The following is a 7,200-nucleotide window of genomic DNA, read 5'->3' as shown; positions in this document are numbered from 1 at the left end:
AGAAAAACAAAAAAACAAACAAAAAAAACCCCAACCAGACAAAAAGAAAATCTGAAGAACAAAGTCTTAAGGGGAAGAATGGAATTCTGGGCTCATTGAAACCATGTGTGTTTAAACAAACAATATCATATTCATTCTCTCTCTCTCTCTCTCTCTCTCTCTCATGCACACACACACTTGGCTACATTCACCCAACACCATTTCTAAGCATACCTGGTGTTTATTTTCTTATTTTTCCTTTTTCACACAAGCCTTTCTTTTTTGTACATCCAGTGATAAGAATATCCAGCAATGGCTTCCCCTATTCTCCACCCTCTTCCTTGTCCCATCTAAATAACACCTTTCTCTTCATTGATCTCCTTATAAGAGAGAGATACCTTGTCAAACTATTAGAAAATACGATATAAAATGCTTCAAAGTAATTTTAAAAGCCACAAAATAAGCACAACAAAAATTAAAATTTTAAACACCAAAGAATTCCACATAATCACTAAAACTGAGGGGAGGGCTAAGTATATTTGACATCTTTTGGGGAGGAGGAGGCGTGGCAATGTGAAAATTCTCCTGCTTCAAGAATCGTTGAAGATAAAATAATTGTGTTTTAAAGGACACATGTCAATGGGATGTATTGATTGCATTTGTTTCTTTGGACTAGCTACTTTTCCCCATGGTATATATGCAGAATTCATCTTAAGAGCTTGTGCACACCTCCACTTTCTTTCTCTAAAAGTGCCTGCCTCCCTTTTACTCGTTAAATCAGGAATGCATTTTGCTACACAGGATGGCTCAAGCACAACTAGAAGACTGAGTGTTCAGTGACCTGAGATGGGTGCCCTCCTTCTGCAAGGTATAATACAGTTTCTTCAAACTGATAATTGTCACCAGAAGGCATTCATATCAAAACCTTAATCTTGCTGCAAAATTCTCAGTAAAAGCCTATAATTTGTGCAGCCTGATGTATCTGCCTGTCAGGACAGATATATTAGCCGTACCCGCTCCGGACACAGAGGACAGTCACCTATTCTGCTGTTTTTGTCTCTTGCTTTAATGATTAGAACTATTTTCATCATCTCCTTCCACTCTGCTTCTAACATCCTACTGCTGTCATTTATCTAAAAGGTGAGCACTAACAAGGAAACACAGCTCATGCTGAATTTGAGTTTCCTTTGGGATTTTCACCAACAAAACTGAATCTTTCTCTTTTCTCTCCCCGCTCCTTTAAAAAAAAAAAAATCTTACCACCTTAGTTAGATTGCATTTTCCAACAGAGCTCAGTGACCACAGTTATAAAATGATACCAAAAGATAAACAGGCAGACAAAGCAATTCCAGGCAGTTCCGGTGGCAGAGGGCCCAAGCTCAGTGCCTATTTAATGCCAATGGGAACAGTGGTTCCATTATGGAAATTCGAAAACAAGTCCATGGGTCAAATCCACTCCCAATTACCAATCAATCATTAAACTAACATTTTTCATAGAGCAATTTAGTGTCTGTAATGGACCTTTGCCAAAGGCCCAGCAAAAAACAGCAAACCTGAACGCATTCCCAACCCTAGTGTAGCCATCGCTAGTGGACATATGGCTTCAAAAAGGTGAGGAGGGAGGGAGAATGGCAAGGAAAGGAACAAAAACTGCCCATGGCACCAGCGTGTGTGCTACTGCCTAAGGAAAGAAGACCCTCTGAGACAGGTCTGAAAATAAATAGCAACTCAATATTTTAAAAAGAATCAACCTGAGTTACCGCTTTTTAGAAAGTTTAATTCAGTGTGAAAGCTACAATTCCATTATCACAAACATATTCTAGTGGGTTTTTCTTTTGTTTACAACTGCAAAAATTTTAACTCACTTTCTCACTCAATATCACATTTAATTCTTTCACAATGAGTAAGATTAACTTCTATTAAAAATTGGCCATCAAAACATAAAAGCATGTATTTGTTAATTACCTGTCACAAAATATACCACAAAGGTGGTTCAACAAATTGTTACACGGAAGCTTAGTAAAATCTTTTCTCTATTTCAGATTTAAAACACACTGAAGGCTGTGCTCTTTCAGGCAGCAAATGTAACTGTAGATATTCACCATGGAACCAGCATCAGAGAGAAGGACTGAGCCCCCTCCGGGAAGAGATTAATTCTCCTCACATGGAAATAACTATAGTATCTAAATGTCATTCAATGGTATATAAGCTTCACTGGCCCATAAAAATATCACTTTCCTATAAATGAAAAACAGGATTAAGATCAAAGAATAAAGGCCATATTTTCAGAAGTTGGAGATAAATTATTTAAAAATATGTAAGTTGAATAAATCGAACAAAAAAGAAAGGTTCTTATCTATTCTTTGTTTGGAATATGCATATGTTTTATTATGCACGATATATTTCCTGTTCCATTTTAAATATTAACTTAATTCTATTTTCTTCAAGATTCAGGATTTAGTGAAAATTAGATACTTCTTTGATATACTATAATTTTTTTTTTCTGATTCTCTGGCCTAGCTCACATCTCTTGTAAAGAAGATGAGGATTTTAACACATAATCTTGGGAGTTCTGGTAAATGAACAAAATAAGAAGGAGTTTCAATTATGTAGGACATTCTTTGATACTCTGATTATAGATTGTGAAGAAGGGCAATGCTGCCTGACGAAAGGTGAAGCTTTTGAAGTCTGACCTGGTCGGAGTTCTCTGGGCACCAGGCACTAACGGTGTATCTTGGCCAAGTCAGGTCTCCTTTCTGGGGCTGGTTTTCCTCACCTGTGAAACTGGAATAACAATGCCTACCTTGCAGGATGTTTTAAGGATTAGGAGTCACATGTCAAGTGGCCCACACAATGCTTGGCACTGAAGCAGATTACTAAAGGATAATAAAAAATAGTCCTGATTATCATTATTGTCTTCTTTGAAGATTATATTCTGCAAAAGTAAAGCTAAACTCTGGTTGCTTGGCTTAGTTTGTTAAATGCAAAAATAGACAGAAGGATGTTACTTTGATTAACTCTTAGAAGAACAAAGTAATGTTTGGAACATTGTCATCACCACATCATCAATTCAGACCATTAGAAATCAGTATTTATACCTTCTGTCACAATGTAAGTACTTAATAATGTTATTGTTGAATAAGCTAGAAGCAGGAATTGAAAACTATAGAATATCAGAAACATGTATATCACTGGTTTAATACCTTCATATTAACTAGGGGCCCAGTGCATGAATTCGTGCACCTTGAAAGGAACTGTGGGCCATGAGGCTGTGTTAGGCACAGGAGCGGGTCTTGGCCCATCTCCACACCCCGCCTGGCCCCTCCTGCCGCCATCCCCTGTCTGCCAGAAGCCCCACTCCCGCTGCTGCCATTCCCATGTGCTGACAGAGCCAGCCCCGCTCACACCTGCTGAAGGCACGGAGCGACTGGGGCCAGTGCCAGCAGCGGGTGCAAGCAGCAGCTGCTGCCCCGATCACCCCTCAGGAGCAGGGGGAGATGGAGAGGCCCTCAGGGGTGATCAGAGTTGGCAGCTGCCACTCACACCCGCTGATGGCTCCAAGCAATTGGGACCGGTGCCAGGCACTGGCAGTGGGTGCGAGCAACGGCTCAAGCACTGGCTGCAGGTGCGAGCGCCAGGTGGGACAGCAGCGCACGGGAGCAAAGAATTTTCAGTAACCACCAGAGGCTCGCCCCAATGGCAGAAACCCACGCCCCGCCTTGGTCTGGTGCCCCTGCTCACCTGCACCACCATCCCGTTGCAGCCGACACCTGCCATGTTCCGTGCACGCCCCCTGGTGGCCAGTGCATGTCACAGCAACTGGTTGTTCAGTTGTTTGGTTGTTCCACCGTTTGGTCTATTTGCATATTAGCCTTTTATTATATAGGACTAGTGGCCCAGTGAACAAATTCGTGCATGGGGGGTGGAGGGGGCTGGTCCCTCTGCCAGGCCTGCACCCTCTCCAATCTGGGACCCCTTAAGGGATCAGGCCTAAACCGGCAGCCGGATATCCCTCTCACAATCCAGGACTGCTGGCTCCTAACTGCTCACCTGCCTGCTGCTTGATCGCCCCTAACCACTCTGCCTGCTGGCCTGCTTGCCCCCAACTGCCCCCCCACTGGCCTTCTTGCCCCCAACTGCCCCCCCTTGCTGGCCTGATTGCCCCAAACTGCCCCCCCAACCAGCCTGCTCACCCCCAACTGCCCCCCTGCCAGCCTAATCACCCTCAATTGCCTTCCCCTCCTGTTCTGATCATCTCTAACCACCTCTGCCTCGGCCCCGCCACCATGGCTTGGTCCAGAAGGACGTCCGAAAGGTCTCCTGGTCTAATTAGCATATTACTTTTTTATTAATATAGATAGAGGCCTGGTGCATGGGTGGGGGCCAGCTGGTCTGCCCTGAAGGGGGTCCCAGATCAAGGTGGGGGTCCCCATGGGGGACAGGGCCAGCCTAGGCAAGGGCCCTGGGGCAGTTTGCAGGCTGGCCACGTCCCCATCGGGGTGGAGGGGGTCCCCACTGGGGGGCGTGGCCAGCCTGGGCGAGGGACTGAGGGCCATTTTCAGGCTAGGCAGGCCCCTTGCAGGGTGGGGGTCCCCATTGGGGTGGGCGTGGCTGGCCTGGGTGAGGGGCTGATGGCTGTTTGCAGGCTGGCCAAGCCCCCATTGGGATGAGGGTCCCCACTGGGGCCGTGGCCAGCCTGAGAGAGGGGCTGAGGGCCCTTTTCAGGCTGGCCACACCCCCTTCATGGTGGGAGTCCCCACTGGGGGCGTGACCAGCCCGGGCAAGGGGCTGATGGCCGTTTGCAGGCTGGCCATGCCCCCATCAGGTGAGGGTCCCTGCTGGGAGGCATGGCCGGCCTGGGCGAGGGGCTGAGGGCCGTTTGGGGGCAGTGTGCAGGCTGGCCAAGCCCCTGGCTTTGTCCGGAAGGTCTCCTGAAGGTCTCCCACTATGTATAAGACACTGGGGTACGAAAGTTCACAAGAGACAAGGTCTTAAATGAGGTAATGCAGGCAAAAAGCACAGTGCCTAGCACATAATAAGCTCCCAGTAAAGGAGAGAGCAGAAGTCACAAAATGGCATGAAGAAGTTCATCCCAGTTTTTCTTTCTCTAGATAGGTAGGTAGGTAGGTAGGTTGGTAGATGATAGGTAGAGATACAGATATAGATATGGACATGTATATGGCATGTACACACATAACCCTAAAAATTTTTAACATCTGACTCTATAACCCCAATATTCACAAGAAAAAATGAACTTCTGTGAAAGTATCATTCACTTTTATTTGTTTCTTCAAACTGGACTATTCATAAAAGAGCCTTTCAAATTAATAAAAAAGTAGTTGCTGCCAACAAAGAGTCTCCAAGAATCTTCAAACTTTCTGTAAATTGGCAGCATTCTGCTCAAGCTGCTGAGTTTCCACAGAAGTGAGTCTTTGAAGCTGGCAAGGTGTTCCTGGACAAAGCAGTAGTTTGCTTAAAAAAATAAATAACTAAAAAAACACAAACAACTGCTTTTGTTTTGCTCAAGACCTAGCTAAGCCTGAGTGAGAAAGAACAAAGCCTGACTTTCTAAAGCCGCTGCCAGCCACTGCAAGACAGACCATTCCTACGGAGTGACGGCCAAAAGCTCCCCGTGCAGCTGCAGGAGATCGATGTACACTGCAGATCTCTGCCTCTCATTTGTCCTGTCTTAGGTAGGTGAGCATAAGACAAAGCTACTCTGTTGAAAGATCAGTAGCCTATACAATGAAAAAAACACTCCCTTCCCATGAGCATGCCTCAGGAAGCAAAAAATGGTGAAGTGTTTGAACTCAGGAGGCAGAAAAACCTGACTCCAAGACGGGGTATCACTCTCTATTATTTGTAATATTAATAGCTAGTACCAGTATTAAATCCTTCGTATTCATTATCTTACTGACATACTGGAAAGAATGCCAGTGTATACCAATGAATGGATCTGCTTCACCACTTAGCAACTGGATGGGGAAAACAATTGTCCTGCATTCTTGCTGTTTCCTTCCACCCAGAGAGATGGCATTAGCTTCAACCATTGGGCATCTCTCTCTCCATTGCCTCACTTACCCTGGGAATGGGTGGCATATCTGGTTGAGGAACTTATTAGGGGAAAGTGAGAATGCAAGTCTGCGCTCCTGCCTGTTTTTCTCTCCCTGGAATGGGCCCACCAACAGAAAGCACGTGGTCTCTGCTCCATCATGCCCTACCTCTTACAGAATACCGTCCGTCCTCATGTGGGAAGGTCTGCCCAGGCTAGCAGGGCTATGCCTGAGGTTTGTTTTTAGCAAGTTCAATTGCCTACAGAAATAAACCACAGTATCAGTCACAAATGTGGCATTTTGACTTTCCACTATCTAACATTTTTGGCCTCCTTGTCAACTGGTTCAGAATTTGGGGAAAGAGGAGCAATATTTTAGAGGACAGTCTCCAAAGGTATATAATCTTATAGTGCCCTCATTTTCTTGTCTGTAAAATAAGAATAATCATAGTACCTATTCACAGACGCGTTGTGACCATAATGAGATAATACTTTCAAAGACAGATAAAGTTAGGGATAAAGGAAGAAGAGAAGGAGGGGGACTTTGCCTCTTGCTCCAAGTAGTTACCAAGTTGTGATGCAAAGGAAAAGAAGTAAATTAAAAGCGCTATTCCAGGAAACACATGAATGGTAAGAAAGCAAAGCAGCCTTATTGCTGATACAGAGCAAGTTTTATTAGTGGTCTGGATAAAAAAATCAACACAACATTCCCTTAACCCATAGCCTAATCTAGAACAAGGCCCTAACTGTCCTCAATTCTATAAAGGCTGACAGAGATGAGAAAGCTGCAAAAGAAAAGCATGGGGCTAGCAGAGGTTGGTTCATGAGGTTTAAGGAAAGAAGGTGCCTTCATAACATAAAAGTGCAGGTGAAGCAGCAAGAGCTATTGCAGAAGCAGCAGCAAGTTATCCAGAAGATCCAGCTGAGATAAATAATGAAGGTGGATACTCTAAGTCTAAACAACAGATTTTCAATGTAGATGAAACTGTCTTATTTTGGAAGAAGATGTCATCTAGGACTTTCATAGCTAAAAGAGAAGTCAACGCCTGGCTTCAACGCTTCAAAGAACAGGCTGACTCATTTTACGGGCTAATGCAACTGGTGACTTTAAGCTGAAGCCAATGCTCATTTACCATTCTGAAAATCCTAAGAATTATGCTAAATCTACT

This window comes from Plecotus auritus (assembly GCF_963455305.1).
Source record: "Plecotus auritus genome assembly, chromosome: 4".
Taxonomy (NCBI): domain Eukaryota; kingdom Metazoa; phylum Chordata; class Mammalia; order Chiroptera; family Vespertilionidae; genus Plecotus; species Plecotus auritus.
The sequence above is the reverse complement of the archived record's forward strand: the minus strand, read 5'-3'. Positions refer to the sequence as shown.